Source organism: Chelonoidis abingdonii, chromosome 1, assembly GCF_003597395.2.
Source record: "Chelonoidis abingdonii isolate Lonesome George chromosome 1, CheloAbing_2.0, whole genome shotgun sequence".
Taxonomy (NCBI): domain Eukaryota; kingdom Metazoa; phylum Chordata; order Testudines; family Testudinidae; genus Chelonoidis; species Chelonoidis abingdonii.
This window is the reverse complement of record NC_133769.1, coordinates 60,964,637-60,985,969: the sequence shown is the minus strand read 5'-3', so window position 1 is coordinate 60,985,969 and position 21,333 is coordinate 60,964,637.

Below are 21,333 nucleotides of genomic sequence, written 5' to 3'. Positions count from 1 at the left end.
GGCAGAATCCTCTTTGCTTGTCCCTGTGGATTTTCATTTGCATCCAAATTTTACATGACACTCTAAGCTCACTTGAGTTTTCAAGAACTGAGCAGCATGTGACGCAGGCAACACAGTCAGCAAGCCTGCCTAAAGAAGGACACTAGCTGCTGAAACAGTCTCTGGCCCCCTCCCCAGGACATGAAGTACCAGAATACAGCATGGAATGTGAAGGGGGGTGAGGGAAATGAGAGGGGAATGAAGGAGACCACTTCTCACTGCTGTTTCTCTGGCTCCTTTAATATCTGTGCCGGTATTTCCATTGAAATGTACATTGAAATTAGAAGCCTATGGGTTTTAAATCTATTGATTTAATAAACTGATAAATAATAGTTAATAAGATAATACTATATTAGTAATAAAAACAGTATATAGGGTAATAGTGCTTTCCTAACTCACAGGGGCATTGGAAGATAAATATGTCCAAGATTGTGAGGCCCTCTGATACTAGAGTGGTGATGATAAGAGGATACTTTAGGCTATGTATGCACCACAGTCACGCGGTGTGAATGCAGCCTGTATACACACACCCAAGCTTGCTTTAATCTAGCTAGTTGGATACTGCAAAGTGGAGCTGTGAGAGCACAAGCTTCAGGGCAGGATGTAGAAACCTGCCTGGAGTCTTGGGTATTTACTCAGGTGGTGCTGCTGCGGCTTTGCTGCTCCAGTATCCAAGCTAGCTAGATTAAAGTAGCTCAGCTACATGATCTACAGATGAGTCTGCATGTGAGTGTGATGCAGTGTAAACTTCGCCTCAGAGAGACAAAAAGAGCTCCGAGAGGCTCACTGTTCTCTCTCTACCCAGTTCTCTCTGCAAATCGTAAGCCCCATCACATCAAGGAGACTTTTATAAGGAAACTCTGCAAAATGAACCTCCTGGATTTCACCTCCTTCCCTCTTTTCATGCTCCTGTGGGTTTTACCATGACACAAGAAGATTACAATCCCATAACATCAAAACCCTTAGTTTAGAAGGTGTGATCACTTCCAAACGCAGATGTAGCTAGAGAGTTCAAAGCTCCTCTGTGCAAGTTATTCAGTTTCTCAGGCTGTAACGTGGTTTCAAGGGAATAGAAAAACCAAAACAAAGCAGGTGTGTTCAGACAAGTTGATATACATGCGTTATTGACTCTGAAATGTGGTCAAAAGTTTTGTTTGGGTTTCTGTTTAGCAATTACTAGAAGCCAATCAAAAAAGTTTCACCAAGAAGGCAGAAACCAGATGAGATCCTCAACCCTGCTCAGATACCTACATCCTGATGTTGAAACATCCAGATTTTCTTTGTAGCAGGGATTTAGTATCAAGATTGTGTAAAGGAACTGTAAGAACTTCAGTGCCATTGTTGACACTAAGAGGATGTGATCTAATAGCATGTTGGATGGAGGAGAGGAAACAGTAACATCAATGGGCAGAACAACTTGCTTCCAAGCCATCTGCTCTGGAATATTTTGACAGAGATAAGAAATGGAAAATGCTCCCCTAATACATAGAGACAGAAGGTGGGTGAGGTAACCTCTTTTATTGGACCGACTTCTGCAGGTGAAAGAGACAACCTTTCAAGCTATATAGAACTCTTCTTCGGGTCACAGAGCTCTGTATAGTTCAAAAGCTTGTCTCTTTCACTAACACAAGTTGGTCCAATCAAAGATATTCCATCACCCACCTTGTCTCTCTAATATCCTGGGACCAACATGGCTGTAACAATACTGCAAACCCCTAAATCATAGCTAAACATATGATGTAAGCCACTAAGATCAACACTCCAGTTAAATCAGATGGATAGAGTGACCAAAAGCTATGCAAGAAGTGCTTAGTGGATTTGTACAAATTCCTAAAACTGATAGAAAACAAGTTTTCATGAGAGATGTTCTAATCCCACCTATACTGTTTCTCTCATCAGATGTGCTGGTCAACCAAACAGCAATTTGGCAAGGACTAAGTGCTCAAGTGAATAAAAGTCCCAGCTGCTGTTTATATATTGTGCACTACCTTACACACACTTGTAATGACATCAGAATGGGGCATGAACATGTACTTCCATTAAAGTTACTCTTTTTATGGAAATATTTCAGTTTAAGAAATTCTACCAGCTCTGTTGCTGGAGAAATGAATGAATCCTGAAGAGCATGACTTAAGATCATACAGGGGGATTTTCAAAAGCTTTCAGGTGTTGCATAATTTTACTCTCTCTGAAGTCAATGAGAGTGGAAGGAGACCAATGTTTTAGAGTTTTTGAAAATCCCATCCATAGTGTCTAACCAGGGAGATTTCCTGATCAACATTCTCTGATGCAGCGAGTGAACATTTCTGGCATCCTTCACATCGCTGGCCCAGACAAATACAAGAGGAAAGCTGAGGATGCATTATTGACTTCCCCACACTCCCACAACTTGTTCTTGAGCCTTAAACTCTTCTACCTGGTTTCCCACAAGACAGTAGGACACTAATACTTCACACACAAAAAATTACACCTATCCATGAAGTCCTAAAGGCATTCCTATTTGCTGTAATCTTCAGACAGAGAAAACAGATTAAGCTTTTGATGTTTTTTTTTAAATAGCAAAACTGTAAAGGACGTAGAAAGTCTGGTATGTCTGACATGAATATTCACATAGGTCTGCTCTGATTCCCATTTAAGTTTATATTGGGCCAAATTCTATCATGACCTTTCATGGAAGGTCTTGTGGGGCTATGTGCATTAGCAAATGTAGACTAGACGCTGGTGTATTGTTAGTGGCTGTTTGAACTATACAAGTGGCTGAATTCAGCTCCTTGCCAACAAGCTGAGTGTGGCAGCTGTGCTCCCAGATCGCAAAATAGTATTCTCTTCTACCATTGAATTTGGTAGTTACTTGCTAAAGTATGGGAACTAAGGAGAATAAAAGAATCATCTCTACTAAAATGAACGAGGAGTCCAGCGGCACCTTAAAAGATTTATTTGGGCATAAGCTTTCTTTGGGAAAAAAAAACACTTCTTCAGACGCATCTGAAGAAGGGACTTTTTACCCATGAAAGCTTATGCCCAAATAAATCTGTGGATACAGATTAACATGGCTACTCCTTTGATACTAAAATTAAGTTCAACATATGCACTGGTGATGCTTTTTCAGTGAGCACAAGGTAAAATGCAACTTTGTGTTATATGTCACACCAGCCTGGCACTTGGGAATGTCCAAAGTGAGAACTCTGTGGCATGTGAAACACAATTAGGGCAAGTTGTCCTGCTAATGCCATGGACAGCATGATTCACTATTATCTCAAAAAGAAAACTGTGAACCTGACCTATTTCAAGATACTACTATGCTTACTCCCATTGAGTAGCAGCTTTACTGTGCAAGCAGCCCATGGACCAAAAGTTACTACTTAGTATGGGTCGGATGGCAGAATTTGGCCTTTGATTGCACACCACAGAACCAAATTCTGCTCTGGCTTCCATCCTGTATAAATCCAGAGTAAATCTATTTAAATCCATGGTGTTGCTCCTGATTTATATTGGCATAAGAAAAGCATATGACTCAAGTCTGTAATCTCACAGTTAGCTTGATTGTTCAAAAAAAATTACCAGGAGTGTACATTTTACTCATGATAAGAACCAGGTTTATCCACCCAAAAAGCAAGGAATTACTTTTTGCTTGAAAGCAGGCTTTCTATGAAAGTGGTTTTTGATCCTGCAAGGATGATAAGCAGTAAAAGAAGCTGCATGAAATCACTGTAACAAGAACAACGTCTGACTTAAGAAAATGGATATCACTTTGAAAGACTACAGCTTTAGTGATGAGTGTAAACTGTAACTCCTTCACCTACTCCGATGTATCATTTAACAAGCACACCTTTTAGCCTCCAGTGTTTTTGTAAGAGTTGTACATTTATTTTACAAAAATGGTTGTAGATATGGACAAAGAAGATAGATTAAAAGTATCTCTCAAATTTATTGCTTTCATGAAATTAGCATTCATTTAGCCCTTCTACAATAAACATTCATATCTCAGAGCCTCAGCTGTAGCACTGAACAATAACTGTTGCGCACAGATAGATGTTAAACAAACACACTCCCACACACACAGTATCCAGCCTAATGAAACTGCAGCCACTGGCAGGTTGCTGGAATATGTTCAGGTTCCAGAAAGAAAGGTGGCACACCCACGATCAGCAACACAAGAGATCTGTCACAGAGCTTCAATGTGCACAGCTAATCAGCTGTTCTCAACACCTCTATAAAGAATGAGACTGAAGGCCAGATGTTCAAAGATATTTAGGCACCTAAAGATGCTGGTAGATACATAAGTCCTATTCACTTCAATGGGAGTTAAGCACCCAGGCAGCTTAGGCACTTCTGAAAATCGCACTAGGCACCTGCATCTTTAGATGCCTAATACTTTTATATCTGGCCCTGAGTCTGTAAAACAAGAAGATTATAGAGAGACAAGGTGGGTGAGGTAATATATTTTATTGGACCAACTTCTGTTGGTCAGAGAGCCAAGTTTTCAAGCTTACACAGAGCTCTTCTTCTAGACCTGAAGAAGATCTGTGTGTAGGCTTGAAATCAGAGATGACCTGGGCCTGCCAACAGTGGAAATGGGGGGCAGAGCGAGGGCAATGTTACTGAGCATGCTCCATCTGTTAGCATGCTCAGTACAAATCAAACAGCAAATAGGAGTGGGCACATGACCCCACGAGACACTCCACGCGACCCCGCATGTCCCCCCATGTGTCACCTCTGTTTGAAAACTAGTTGGCTCAATAAAAGATATTAACTCATCTACTTTGTCTCTCTAATATCCTGGGACCAACACAGCTACAATACTGCATAAAACTACAAGGTGCTATATATTTCTCAAACTATTTTCATTGACAAAATCACAAGAGGACATATATATTTTGAAGAACCATACACCCAGGCAATGCTACTCCTGAGAATCATGAGGAGAGATTAAGCAAGAACAGTAGAGATAAAGGGCCTGATTCTCCACGACCTTGTAACTCTTGTAGCTATTTCCATTTGCTCAAAGGGAAAGTGAAGTGGAGGTATATTGCTACCTTTCTGGCTTGGCAGCATTTCACAACTGCCTTGTACAGATGTAAATGGCTGTACAAGTTACTAAACAATGGAGAATCACACCCCTAGAGAATAACAACACTTAGCTCTTATGTAGCACTTTTCATCCAAAGATCTCAAAGCACTGTGCAAGGAAGGGAAATTGAGTCACAAAAAGGTGAAGATACTTAAGAACATAAGAATGGCCATACTGGGTCAGACAAAAGGTCCATCTAGCCCAGCATCCTGTCTTCCAACATTTGCCAATGCCAGGTGCCCCAGAGGGAATGAACAGAACAGGTAATCATCAAGTGATCCATCCCGTCGCCCATTCCCAACTTCTGACAAACAGCGGCTAGGGACACCATCCTTGCCCAACCTGGCTAATAGCCATTGATGGATCTATCATCCACGAACTTATCTAGTTCTTTTTTGAACCCTGTTATAGTATTGGCCTTCACAACATTCTCTGGCAAGGAGTTCCACAGGTTGACTGTGCGTTGTGTGAAGAAATACTTCCTTTTGTTTGTTTTAAACCTGCTGCCTATTAAACCTGCTTGCCCAGTTGCCACACGCAAGGTCAGTGGCAAAACTTTTAGGACCTTAATAGACTAACTGCCAATTTAGTGTCCTGTCCCTGGACCACAAGCCTCCTCACCTTATCTTTGGAGAATGTAGATGTCAAAGTTTAGTCGGAGTTTTCACAGACAATAGTTATTTTGGACATAAGTAAATTCAGAAGTAACTGAGGCTATTCTGCATTCTAAACCTTAGGGTTAAGCTGTCTGTTAGCCACAGACTGTTGCAAGGGGTAGTGTAGTCAACCCACACCAGAAGGAGCCCTGGGAGGCATTACATACAATACCTCTTGAGCACTCCAGTTGTGTTGGGTGGGTAGTTTACTCTAAAGAATGCAGCATAGAGTATATACTCACTGCAGAGTCAAGTCAGATGATCAGCTTCTGGGACCAAGCACCCACGTTAGTCTAACTAAGGGTAAGTCTACACTACAAAATTAGGTCGATTTTATAGAAGTTGATCTTTAGGTGCCCCCATTAAGCGCATTAAGTCAGCAGAGTGTGTCCTCAATACCGTGGCTAGCATTGACTCACGGAGTGGTGCACTGTGGGTAGCTATCCCACAGTCCTCGCAGTCTCTACCACCCATTGGAATTCTGGGTTAACTCTCAATGCCCAGTGGGGCAAAAACATTGTTGCGGCTGGTTTTGGGTACATGTCGTCAGTCTCCCCTCCCTCCCTCACTCCCTCCCTCCGTGAAAGCAAAGGCAGAAAATCATTTTGCACTTTTTTTCCTGGGTTACCCATGCAGACACCATAGCACAGCAACCATGGAGCCCGCTCAGCTCAGCGCTGCTGTTGTGAGAATTGTAAACGCTTCGTGCATTATCCTGCAATATGTGCAGAACCTGGCTAAGAGACAGCACGAAGATGATCGTGAGGAGAACATGACACAGATGTTCCTGAAATCATGGGATGTGGCAATTGGGACATCATGGCAGCAGTGGGGCAGGTTGATACAGTGGAATGCCGATTCTGGGCCCAGCAAACAAGCACAGACTGGTGGGACCGCACAGTGTTGCAAGTATGGGATGATTCCCGGTGTCTGTGAAACTTTCACATGCGTAAAGCCACTTTCCTGGAATTTTGTGAGTTGCTTTCCCCTGCCCTGAAGCACAGAAATACCAAGATGAGACCTACCCTGACAGTTGAGAAGCGAGTGGCGATAGCCCTGTGAAAGCTTGCAATGCCTGACTGCTACCGGTCAGCTGGAAATCAATTTGGAATGAGCAAATCTACTGTGGGGGCTGCTGTGATCCAAGTAGCCAATGCAATCAGTAACCTTCTGCTAACAAGGGCAGTTACTCTGGGAAATGTGCAGGTCATAGTGGATGGCTTTGCTGCAATGGGGTTCCCTAACTGTGGTGGGGCTATAGACAGAATGCATATCCCTATGTTGGCACCGGACCATCTTGCCAACCAGTACGTAAACCACAAGGAGTACTTCTCACATCAACGTGGGATGGCTGGGAAAGGTGCATGATGCTCACATCTTTAGGAACTCCAGGCTGTTCGAACAGCTGCAAGAAGGGACTTACTTCCCAGATCAGAAAATTACTGTTGAGGATGTTGAAATGCCAATAGTTATCCTTGGGGACCCAGCCTACCCCTTGCTCCCATGGCTCATGAAGCTGTACACAGACAGCCTGGACAGTAGTAAGGAGCAGTTTAACTCTAGGCTGAGCAAGTGCAGAATAGTGGTAGAATGCACATTTGAACGTTTAAAAACTTGCTGGTGCTGTCTGCTGACTAGGTTAGACCTCAGCACAACCAATATTCCCATTGTTATTGCTGCTTGCTGTGTGCTCCATAATATCTGTGAGAGTAAGGGGGAGATGTTTATGGCAGAGTAGGAGGTTGAGGCAAATCTCCTGGAAGCTGATTTTGAGCAACCAGACACCAGGACGATTGGAAGAGCAAAGGCAGGCGTGCTATGCATCAAAGAGGCTTTGAAAACCAGTTTCATGACTGGCCAGGCCACGGTGTGACAGTTGTGTGTTTCGCCTTGAAGTAAAACAACTTCCTTTGCTGAATTTACTTCCCTGTAAGCCAATCCCCCTCCTCCCTTCGACCACAGCTGGCAAAGGAAATAAAGTCCCTATTGTTTTGAATCCATGCATTCTTTATTTATGAAAAAAAAGGGAGATCACTGACAAGGTAGCCCGGGTGGGGTGGGGTGAGGGAGGAGGGAAGGACAAGGCTACATGGCTTATTGTAGCCACACTACAAATCAAAGATGATTAAATGACAGCCGCCTGTTGGTTAGGCCAATCCTCTGGAGTGGAGTTGCTGGATGCCCGGAGCCTCCCTCTCCGCGTTCTTGAGCGTCTGGGTGAGGAGCATATGGAACTTGGCAAGGAGGGCAGGCGGTTATACAATGGATGCAGCAGCGGTCTGTGTTCTTGTTGCCTTTCCTGGAGCTCCACCAGACGCCTGATCAAGTCCGTTTGCTCCCCCATTCGCCTCAGCATCGCCTCCTACATCTTCTGATCACGCTCACTGTATGCTTTCCTGGCCTCTGCCACTAAATGCCTCCATGCATTCAGCTGTGCCCTGTCAGTGCGGGAGGACTGCATGAGCTCAGAAAACATGTAATCGTGAGTGCATTTTTTTCACCTTCTAATCTGCGATAACTTCAGGGATGGAGATGATACAGGGAGCACAGAAACATTTGCACCTGCAGGAGGGATAAAAAGGGAGAGTAAAATTTAAGATGATACATTTCTGAGAACAAAAGGGAGACTCTTTCACAGTGAATCAAGCAATTCACAGCAGACAGCACATGGGTTTTAGGTACAAGGTCGCATTTTGCCTTTTTATATTGAGTGCCTGCCAATATGGTGACACACATGGCTGGGCAACAGAATTCAGTTTCCTGGCAGCCATGGTAAGCCAAAGGGTACATGGGGTTGGCTTCTAATGCCTCGATAACATGTGGGAATGGTTTCAAACTGCAGCGCTTTCCTTTCCCATAGCAAGCAATGCTGGTTGGGTTTGCCATTTAAAAGGAGGGGCTGAGGTTTTGGGGTAGATGTGCAGCACACTCCTCCCTCCATCTCACCACATGGCTATTCTCTGGGATGATACCTTTTAGCCAAGCACAAACAGCCCAGCTTGAATAGGGTCCTTTTACTGTTCCCTTACAAAAATTCCCATATTTCAATCAGGTGACCATGAATGATATCCCTCTCCTGAGGCTAACACAGAAAGATAAAGACCAAATGTTTCTTGAATGCGACCAAAACCCAGGACTATTCACTGCCATGCTTTGTGCTGCAATGATTCCAGACTACATGCTACTGGCTTGGTGCGGTAAAGTGTCCTACCATGAAGGACAAAATAAGGCAGCTCTCCCCAGAAACCTTCTGCAAAGGCTTTCTAGGACAGCTTCATGGAGATGTCCCTGGAGGATTCACGCTCCATACCCAGACATGTTAACAGACTTTTCCAGTAGCTGTACTGGCCGTGAATGCATCCCAGTTCTTCCGGGCAAATAAAACATTAAACACAGTTGCTTTTAACCTCTGTAGTGTAGTTACAAATGTGCACTCACCAGAGGTGCCTTGTCTGCCTTCAGGGTCTGGGAACCCACCTTGGGAGGATATTGGCTCCAGGGTAATGAAAAGGTCCTGGCTGCCAGGGAGAACGGACTCTCTGCTTGCCTGCTGCACATTCTCCTCCTCCTCCTCCTCTTCCTCATCCACAAAATTCTCCTCTGTGTTGCGTGAGTGGTAGGATCCCCACATAGAATGCCATGCAGCTGATCATAGAAATGGCATGTCTGGGACTCTGACCCGGAGTGACCGTTTGCCTCCTTTGTCTTTTGGTAGGCTTGCCTGAGCTCCTTAATTTTCATGCAGCCCTGCTGTGTGTCCCTAGTGTAGCCTCTCTCCACCATGCCCTGTGCGATTTTGGCATATGTATCACCATTTCTTCTTTTTGATTGGAGTTCAGCCAGCAGCAATGCTTCTCCCCATACAGCAATCAGATCCAGTGTCTCCCGTTCACTCCATGCTGGAGCTCGTTTGCAATTCTGGGACTGCATGGTTACCTCTGCTGCTGAGCTCGCCACACTGATCAAACAGGAAATGAAATTCAAAAGTTCCCAGGGCTTTTCCTGTGTACCTGGCTAGTGCCTCGGAATTGAAAGTGCTGTCCAGAGCGGTCACATTGGAGCACTTTGGGATAGCTCCTGGAGGCCAATTCTGCCAAATTGTGTCTGCACTACCCCAAATTCGACCCAGCAAGGTCGATTTTAGCGCTACTCCCCTCCCTGGGGAGGAGTACAGCAGTCGATTTTAAGAGCCTTTTAGGTCGACAGAACAGGGTAGACGCATTGCTTATCAAATCGACCTAACACAGCTAAATTCAACATAACCCCTAGTGTAGACCTGGGCTAAGTGTACACAGTCATACCCAAGTTACTGTGTCCACTGATGCTGCTCTCACCTGTGTGTGTTACTAGGACTTCTGGTGGCACACCCTATAGTACTTTGTGTTGCAGTTAGCTGAGCCATTTTATGATTCTTTCCCAGTGAATTGTGGGAGAACCTGTCCATCTTGGGCACACGGGGAATTGTGGGAAGACACTGGAGGAGCATTTGAGCGGTTTAGCTTAGTCCTCACTGAAAAGTGATTCGGTTACTAATGGATTTGGTATCCAACCCAACAATAGGCCATCTAGCCTGGACTGAAAGCACCACTAAACTCGGGTAACAGGGTTTTGTGCGTGGATGGGTGCGAGGTTAGGGGCAATACCCAAGTACAGTGAAGATATACCCCTCGTCTCACATATACACAGCACCAACCTACTCTCCTCCACTTCTTTTTTGACTACTTGCTTCTTGGTAGTCCTTGCAATCCTGTCTCTTCCATACTCCCTTCCCCTTTGTGTGGCCACACACTTAGCCTGATTATGCAAACACACACAAATGATATCATTCATATGTGCAAGGACTGTTTGTAGGATCAGGACTAAATTAGCAACCAGACATTAAAAGAAAGTTTTGTAATCTAGAGAAATTGAGTTGTGTGTGTGGATTATGCAAATGAATTGTACAAGACTAACTTTGAGATACCTAATGTATTTCTTTTATACACACTGCAGTATCTCACCACCCACACAAAAAACAAGTATGACATTTTATATAGTCTTTGACTCAAGTATCCCAAAATATTTGACAAGTTCATGTATTTATTACAAGCAATGATATCAGTCCAAAACCCCATATCTACCAACACGTTAAATCTCTAGTGAAGACAAAGTATTAGGGCTGTTCTACACTGGGAACTTACATCCGCATAGCTATATCTCTCAGGGATGTGAAAAATCCACACCCCAGAGACATAACTATACCAGCCTACTCTCACCAGAAGAGCCAGAGGCTATGTATGCAAGTTACAGAGTCTTATGGAATTAAGAATGGAGAAATTATTTTCCCCCTTTCTCTGCTGCTGCTGCTTTTTGAAGTCACATCATATAGTAAATTAAATGTTTCTAACTGTAACACTTTCTGCTATCAAAGATTTTGTATTTACAGCCACTCTAATTCTGAGGTAAAATTACATAAAATTGCACTTGCATAGGAGGCTTTTCATCATCAGAGCATTTTACAAACATTAACCAACTGATGAGCGCTAATGGTCACTGCGTGATAAGGAGAACAGGCAGAATGGTTCTGTATAATAGACCACAGCGCACTGTTACAAAATCCTTCATCCATTGGGCGACACTTTTCTTTATTAATGTTCATAGGAATGCTCTTATTAAGGAATCTCTTGCCAGTTAAGGGGCTGATTGAGCAAGGCACTTAAGCATATGCCTAACATTAAGCATGTGAGTAGCCCCTCATTGAAATCAATGGAATTACTTCCAGGATTAACGTTAGGCACATGATTAAATACCTTGCTCAATGCTCAATCAGGGCAAAAGGCTCTACATTACTTATAGCAAGGGGTATGAAGATTTGCCATAGGCTTTGTTCACCTGGGATCCTTGGAGTCCCATACAAACATTTTTTAAACAGATAAGCTAGTGTAGGGATGGTCATTCTTATGCTACATCAGTCTCTTCCTCCATCTCCAAGCAAACGATTACCAACAATAATGCCAATGTCATATCACTACTCTTCTTAGGGAACAAAATGATATTCACTTGTGTCATTCAAGACCCTGTGTATGCATTTTCTTATACACATGACTGCACAGTCACCTAGCATATCTGGAAGACACATTTGATTTCATTACATTTTGAATGCAGGAAATATACGGACAATATGTTACCATTTGTTTCTGTTATAGTATTTTAAACACTACTTCTGTTTGCATATAGACAGACAATCTACCCATTCACTAAGGCAAACATCAATCAAAAATACAGAATTTAAGCGTAACATGGCCATTTATATTAGTATATTTCTATTAATTTTTTCCATAGAATCCTATGTGTTTCTTCTTCAATGGATTCACGATTTGGCTTTTAGTATTTCCCATGCTCTAGAATATGAGTGATTATTAATCGTAACACATTATTTCTCAGAAGGTAAAATAGCAATGTCCTGAGTAAGGATTTCAGAAATGGACCTGAAGGAGACGATAGTTAATACAAAGAAAAAAAACACAGCTGAGGCCTTTCCACAAGGTGAAGACTGCTTGGTTCTGTTCCTGTTGGGGAGTTTTGTTGTTCACTTTACTGGGAACAGCCCCTTGCATACTTCTGTTCTATCGCAGACTGATGGCAACAGTTTGTTTTTTAACTGTGGAAGATAACGCTTCCCAAACTGCTTTCAGATCTCAACTATGAATATTTTAACCAACACAGAACAATCCTTCCCCTTCAAAAACCCAGCTGCAGCATTTAACTCCATGACCTCCTATGCCAGGCAAATTCTACAAGTTGCCTATATGGTTTCCAATCATCACTGGCACAGAATGCAGTCAATTTCCTATTATGTCAGAATTTGTCTCTTTATACTGAACATAAGAAGACAAGAAAGATAAATTCAGCCTTTTCAACCACACATTATTTTCTATTAAAAACAGAGTAATTATATAATTTAGAGGCCTGCAGAGCCGAGGGAGGTGTGGGAAAGGAAGCAATAAAAACACTTAGTAAAGCCTAATGTGGTATTAAACCTTCGGGGGTATCTTCCAGGGGACTGAAGAGTGGGATGTGTAGCACCCCGCTTCAGTCTCTCTACTCCCAGCATGCCCTCACTCCATCCCCTGAAATGCACAGAGAGCTGTCTGGGGAGGATTTTGCCACAGACATCCCTGAGCCCTCCTTCCAGACAAAGGAGTGGAGATCACACAAGGCAGATCCAAAGCAGGAGATGCCGGAGTGAAACCATTTGGATATTTTTAACTATCACATAGAGAGTTAAACTACTGTAGTTACGCAAGGAGTTGTACAGATTAAGTATAGTATCGTGGGAAGAAAGGGATACACTCACATAATAATTAAATGTACTTTGATGTTAATTAAGAACCGCTACTGTTGTAAAATTACATTGCATGCACAGATTATAGTAAGGCTCTGCCAGCTTTTTCACTGCAATATTTAGTCATGTTTGTTGTTTTGTTTTACAAAGTAAAGATGACACAATTGAATTAAGAAAAACTTTAAACGAACACTTTCAAGTGTATAGCAGCTTTTTCTTTGTTGTGTGTATATGACTAATAACCATGATGTGTTCTTATGCCTGCATGTTTGTGTACTAAACAGGGGCAGAATTAGGTTGGGTAACTGCTAAGTGTAGGGAACATTTGTGTGTGTGTGTTCCTATTACCTTTTGATAAATATTGATATTTACATGGCAGTAGATGTCTATGACAGACAATTAAAGGTCGGATTATTAACCCAGTCTTACTCAAAATTGAAAAATGTAACAGAGCAGAATTTGGCCTAGTAAGATTGCATGGAGAAGAATTTAGCACAGAATTTGGCCCAATGTGCATAGAATGATTCAAAATTCAATAACTTCTTATCAGTGACAACTAAAAGACAAAATTCAGACAAAAAGACATAACTTTTTTTCAATCTGTTGCTACAGTATTTCAACCTATTGAATACTTCTATCTATCTGAACTACTTCTTTGGCCCCTACCACCACAATACCAAAGCACCTTGCAGCCTGTAATGTGTATATCCTCACAACACCCCTGTGTGCTAGGAATGTGCGATTATCAACATTTTACAGGTTGGGAACTGGGGGCAGACTGACCTGCCCAAGGTCTCACACAAAATCTGTGGTGGAGCAGGGAATTTAACTCAGATCTTCCAAGTCCTAAACTGCCACCATAACCACTAGACAATACTTCTGCTCTTATATCCTCCTTTGCTGGGACACACAGAATTTAAGGTTGGACAGACCAATAGATCATCTAGTCTGACCTGTCCATCACATGTCATTAAATTTTACCCAGTTACCTCTGTAACGAGCTTAGTGTGACAGTCTATATCCCTATGTCAACCCCTTTTTCAAGACTATGATATGTTTTGTACAAAATATGCCTTGTAAGGTATCATCTGAAAACTCATGATTTCCTGATCATTATTGTTCTAGTAAAATATGCATGGCACCATTGTATGTAAATATATAAGATTTGTCTGTATGATGTCACAAACACATATTCCGAATCTGGGGAAGCAGCCATAAACCAGTTCCTCAGAGACAAAAGGCAAACTGACACCTCAGCCAGGGTCATCGAAATCAGATGGACTATCACTTTGTTAAGTGGCCATTCTTTGGCAGGAAGAAGGGTGTGAGAGAGAATTTTACATCTTGGCAAAAAAACAGCTGGAAGTTCCCATTCCCACAGATTTTCTGTCTCCTAAACCTGAGCTGGAGATGATTCTCAAGAGGAAAAAGGTATAAGGATGGGGAACAGATGACCCAAGATATCTCTCCAGTCATCTCTGCTCAGGGCATTGACAACATTGAAGGACAAAGGAAGAACCATTGGATTGGGGGAGGGATCCTGGCAGAAAGGAATTTAGCCAGGAAGACTGCTATAACGTGGTGAGAGAGACTTTTGCTCTTAATTCACTTAGCTTGTTAAGTTAGGTGTTAGTTGCATTTTACTTTTTATTTCTTTGTAATCAGTTCTGCCTTTTATGCATCATTGCTTGTAATCACTTAAAATCTATCTTTCTGTAGTTAATAAATTTGTTTTATTATTTTATCTAAACCAGTGTGCCTATATTAAAGTGTTTGGGAAACTCTATATGCATATCATTTTCTATTAATAAAATGATGGACTTTATATGGGCTTGTGTTGTCCAGGAGAGGGCTGGGAAGTACAAAACAAACATTTCTGGGAGAAAGTCTGGGACTGGGAAGTTGCTGGTGTTGCTCTGCAGTGTAATTCAAGCTTGGCTGGCCATTCCAATCATACGGTATGGCTGGGAATAATTTCCATGCTGTGTGTGAGCAGAGGAGTTAGAGAATTGAGGGGACACAGTTGCTCAAGAGTCCAGATTTTACCCAGGGTAATGTCACACTCAGTAACTTGGATGTGATTAAAGCATATCATCCAGAAAGGCATCCAGCCTTGATCTGAAAACATCAAGAGATAGAGAATTCATCACTTATCTGGGTAGTTGGTTCCAAAGATTAAGATAAGAACCTAGGAGCAAAATTTAGTCATCTACATACAAGTGGCCTGGTTTTCAAAGATCTGAACACCCACAAATTCCACTAAGTCAGTAGATGCTGTAGGTGTTCAGCACCTTGGGAAAAGTGGCCATTTGAATTTAGGTGACTCTGGGTATGTCTACACTACAGGATTATTCCGATTTTACATAAACCAGTTTTGAAAACAGATTGTATAAAGTCGAGTGCACGCAGCCACACTAAGCATATTAATTTGGCGGTGTGTGTTCATGTACCGAGGCTAGTGTCGATTTCCAGAGTGTTGCACTGTGGGTAGCTATCCCGTAGCTATCCCATAGTTCCCACAGTCTCCCTGCCCATTGGAATTCTGGGTTGAGATCCCAATGCAAAAACAGTGTCGTGGGTGATTCTGGGTAAATGTCGTCACTCAATCCTTCCTCCATGAAAGCAACGGCAGACAATAATTTTGCACCCTTTTTCCCTGGATTGCCCTGGCAGACTCCATAGCATGGCAACCATGGAGCCCGTTTTGCCTTGTCACTGTCACCACATGCGTACTGGATACTGCTGACAGACCCATATTGCAGTGCTACACAGCAGCATCCATTTGCCTTTGCAAGGTAGTAGAGACACTTACCATCCCTATTGCACCGTCTGCCATTGTAAATTGGCGATGAGATGACGGTTAACAGTCGTTTTGTACTGACTGCTGCTGTCATGGGTGCTCCTGGCTAGCCTCGCTGAGGTCAGTCGGGGGTGCATGGACAAAAATGAGAATGACTCCCCAGGTCATTCCGTCCCTCTTTATGTTTGTCTAAACATAAGAGCCAGTCCTGCTAGAATAATGGGGCAAAGTGTAAAATAAGAGAACAGAGAGTCACAAGCCAACGGGTCAAGAGCCCAGAGATTCCTGCAGAATTGATGAGCTACATGCCATTCTAGCTGGGGTGCCCCTTGCAAACAACCTCCCACCGCTGCTTCCCCTCCTCCCCCAACACCCGCTGGGCTACCAATGGCAGTCCTACCCACCCGGATATTTGTGTGATGAAGTAATGAAAGAATGCAGGAATAAGAACCACTGATTGTTAGTGAGATAAAAATGAGGGGGGAGGAAGCCTCCAGCTGCATATGATAGATCCAGGCAGGACAATATAAAGGGGGGAGGAGGGAGCAACAGCCTCCCCTGCTAAGTAGCCCAGGCAAGCACCAAGAAATCTTTTTCTTTAGACTTGAGGGGCGGGGCGAATAGAGCTCAGCCTCCAGATTGGCTATGATGAGGACGGTTACCAGCCATTTTGTAGTACCATCTGTCAGGAATGAACTGGGAGTCATTCCCATTTTAACCGGCACCCCCAGGCCCAACCTCACGAGGAGGCAGCCAGGAGCACTAACAGGCTGATGAGAGACCAATGGTAGCAGTCCATATTGTACGCATCTGCCACCGGGAACCAGGGATGCTGGTGTTCCGCACTGCAGCATCCTGTCTAACCCAGGAGCTGTATTAGAACATAGGGTGAATTGAAAACAGGGGCAAGAAATGTTTTTTTCCTTCCTCTTGGGGTGGGGGAAGGGTGTAACTTGACGACATATACCCTGAACCACCCGGGAAAATTTTTGAACCCTTTCAGGCTTGGGACTAAGCCAAGAATGCAAATGCTTTGCGGAGACTGCGGGGACTGTGGGATAAGCTGGAGTCCCTCTAGTCCCCCTCCCGTCCCTCCATGGAGCGTCATTTGTTCTTTGGCTTTCCATTACGTCTTGTCACACAGCACTGTGCTGTGGACTCTGTATCATAGCCTGGAAGATTTTTTTCAAATGCTTTTGGCATTTCGGTCTTCTGTAACGAGCTCTGACAGACAGATTGTCTACATACAGCGATCAGATCCAGTATCTCCCGTATGGTCCATGCTGGAACTCTTTTTGGATTTGGGACTGCATCGCCACCCGTGCTGATCAGAGCTCCACGCTGGGCAAACAGGAAATGAAATTCAAAAGTTCACAGGGCTTTTCCTGTCAGATTGCTTTCCAGAGCGGTCACAATGGTGCACTGTGGGATACCACCCAGAGGCCAATACCATCGATTTGCGGCCACACTAACCCTAATCCGACATGGCAATACCAATTTCAGCGCTACTCACCTTGTCGGGGAGTACAGAAATCAGTTTAAAGAGCCCTTTATATTGATATAAAGGGCTTCGTTGTGTGGATGGGTGCAGGGTTAAATCGGTTTAATGCTGCTAAATTCAATTTAAACGTGTAGTGTAGACCAGGCTTAAATATGGATTTAACCATTCAAGTTTAAAACCACTGACCTAAAGAAAGGAGGACTATTTCCTTCTCTTTGCTTATACTGGTTCTAGAAAGAGATGACTTACTATCTAGATCAGAGGATTTTCATCATTCTCTCCACTAATTACTGTTTTTTCCTGGTAGAACCAAAGATAAAATTTCCGCTTTAAAAAAGGTGTTAAGTGAATAATACACACCAGAGTTAAAGCATTTTTTCCTATATGTCAAGGGTAACTCCATTTAAGAAGATGGAACCCAGTTATAGAAGAGTGCTTAACATGTATGAAATTTCACAGTCTAGTATGTATGGTCTAACAAATGTTGTATATTGAATGATGGAAAATGAAGAGAGAGTTACGTTGCAAGATTGTGATTTAGTTTCATTATTGTGTAATCAGTGACTATATGAACATTTACAGCAAATAAAAGTACATGTTTTCTAGTAACGATAAGTTAATATTTTTCAGATTTCTGGCAAATATTGCATAAACTTTACAATAAACTGCAACTGTTTTTAGTTTCTACCTGCAGTCTCACACATTGTTAATTATGAAAGCCATAGAGAAGGAGGAGGTTTTAAGGGATTAGTGATGGGACACAGCTTTTGCTTCTAGGTAACTGGCTGGTATTAAAGGAACGTTATAATCTTTTGGCAGCGTGTGTGAAATAAATGACAGCTCTTATTCAGATACTTGTGGGATACATGTCTCCCATCACAACTGGCACTAATTGACATCCTTGTTGGCAGCTTCAGTTGAAAAAAAATCAAGAATCAAATCTGAATTATGCCCTGATCCCTAGAGCTAGACCCCCTACACATCATAGTAGAGGCAGATCAGCACGGTAAAACAAAGAAATGTGGCTGTCTGTACAGTCCCTGTTCCATGTAGGATATTATGCTCCACGGCAGCCAATCCAACATATTTAATGAGCCCTACATTCACTAGACATTATATATATTTGAAAATAAAGGAAAAGAAAAAAACCTCAATCTGCATCCAGCTGCAGCAGGCACATTGGCAAATGAGCATGGTTTTCATTCCTTCAGCAGTGTGAGATAATACAAGAATGTCAAAAATTCACCACAGTCTCCTGAAGAAACAATTCTGCCTTTGACAAAACATCTGTATTTTGAATGATAGAATTTTCCACAGGCGTAGTCTGTCATTTTCCAATTTCCTTTCTTTAAAGGGGCGTACTGGCTGGTCTTGCTAATTGTGAAAACACAGCACTATCCAGGGATTTTTAAATAATGTCCTTTCAGTCAGATACTTTGCTGGTCTTATATTCAGTTTCATGCTTAAGAGTAAGAATAGCTGAGTTAGAAAGGCATCCAATTTTCACATAAATTAAAGTTTTAAGATATTTTTCAACCAAAGACTGAAGAGATGCCATCTTCATTGTAAGTGCAGAGGTTTTCCCACAATTCAGCACAGGTAGATTTATTTTGAAATATATTTATTTTCAGGAAAGAACATTTTCGCCTTTTCCTTTAGGTTTTAAACCTGTCATTCAAAAGACAGTTTATGTTATTGTACATTGTCTTGATTCTGTCCCATTTGGGTGGTCTGGTTAACTTTTGCAGACTGTAAATGTTTGGGAACAAAGAGTCCCAGCAACTATTGATACTCTGAAAGAAGACACTTTATTTTAATTTATGATACATCCTTGATACAAACCATTTCTATATGAAACAATTCTTTGTTCTCCTTCCCTTGGTTGTATTAAACAATGCTAAAGGCTAGCAAAATAAAATGAATATGTATGATTATTATTTCTTTAGATTTATAAAAAACCTGTATGAGAGTTGATCCTCCATCTAAGTGTAGTATATAGAAACACTGTCAATGATTTCAAGAGGTGCAGATCCAACCTCAGATGCTCACCCTATGCTCTGGGCACCTATCACCAGAGTTAAAATGCATAATACAGACAATATTAAGAACTGCTCATCCAACCTGATCACAAATAAATATCCATCCATTTACATGAGAAATTAAATCCAAACACCTAGAGGGGACTTCACAGTCCTGGGAGACTGCAAATGGTATCCAGAGATCATTTCATCTTTGGTTCATTGGTTTACATATAGCCCCAAGCTGGTAGCAAGCAAAGGTCATAAGCAGATGACATCTATTGGCAGGCAAATCAGTTGCTCTCAGTCCAACTCCTTGCAGCCACCTATGCACATAAAGTGGGCAGGGGAAGGGAACCCACCAGCATAATGTGCACCATTTGCTGACAACAGCAGTAATGTGATTGCAGAAGGGACTAGAAAGGACTGCTCATGGAGACTGAACTATCTTCTGAACTCTAGAAGGAGTCAGCCCAGAACAGTGTTGAAATGCATTGAGAGAGCATTATGGGGAAGCTTGCAATACTTCACAGAAAATTTTGATCTCCATCTTTCACAAGCACTGCATTCACTTGAGAAAGGGTGCTGGAATATTTGTAATAAACAGCTGTTCTGTGTAGGAAAGGAGAAACGAAATTGTTCAAGGGTGCATGTTATTTCACATCAAGACAGACTCTCTCTCAGACCATGGGTGCTGGAACTAGGAGTGCTGGGGGTGCTGTCACACCTCCTGGCCTCAAGTAGTAATAACAACCCAAATACATGGTTTCCATCTTCAGTGCCCCCACTATAAAATTGCTTCTGCACCACTGTCTTAGACAACTGATCAGGACTGTCATGTAACTGATCAGGACTGTCATGATCTAGATTTAAAGGGGGAGGGGAAAGAACTCTGTGGCCCACATTTAGACCTACCATAAGTGGGCATGGCTCCCACTTAAGTACATGACAGTGTATGGGGGACCATTTTTTGAGTAATTCACAAGAGTAGAAGTGTATATAGGGATCCTCTTTTCTCTCAACCAAGATGGGGGGTTTTCAGTCTTTCACTCAACAGTAAGAAATCAAAAAAGAGAAATGGAGATGGTAGTACTCCAAATGAAAACAATGGGGAGCTCACTGAGATGTCATATCAAGTCTCCTAAAACAGAGTGAATCTCTCTCCTTTTATTCATACATAAACCTGGTCAAATTATTCATTGCAAAAAATGTTCACTGCAATTTTAGATATTTTTTTCTTCCTTTACAAAATGGCCATGATCTGATCTTGATTTTCATGAACGTATTTGTTATTATTCATCATTTGCCAAAGAGTAGAGAACAAATATCAGACTATAGTTTGTAAACAAACTATTCTTTTTAACTGTTCACTGTTCCTGGTATTATTAGTTACTTAAGCCACATGGCATTGTTTCTGCTCCCTGACTGGATGAGAAACTTAAAAAAATAACATAAAAATAATGAACAACAAGTAATGAGAACAAAATGTGAAGAATGTGCTTCCCTTATGAATTTACTGAGAAGTAAATATTTGAGTTACAATTTGTGAAGCTTCTGAGCTCCTTGAGCTCACTAATATCTGGTAGCCATCTGGATATACACTAAGGATACGTCTACACTAAGGGATTATTCCGATTTTACATAAACCGGTTTTATAAAACAGATTGCATAAAGTCGAGTGCACGCGGCCACACTAAGCACATTAATTCAGCGGTGTGCATCCATGGTCCGAGGCTAGCGTCGATTTCCAGAGCGTTGCACTGTGGATAGCTATTCTGTAGCTATCCCATAGTTCCCACAGTCTCCACCTCCCATTGAAATTCTGGGTTGAGATCCCAGTGCTTGATGGGGCAAAAATCATTGTCGCAGGTGGCTCTGGGTAAATGTCGTCAGTCATTCCTTCCTCCGGGAAATCAACAACAGA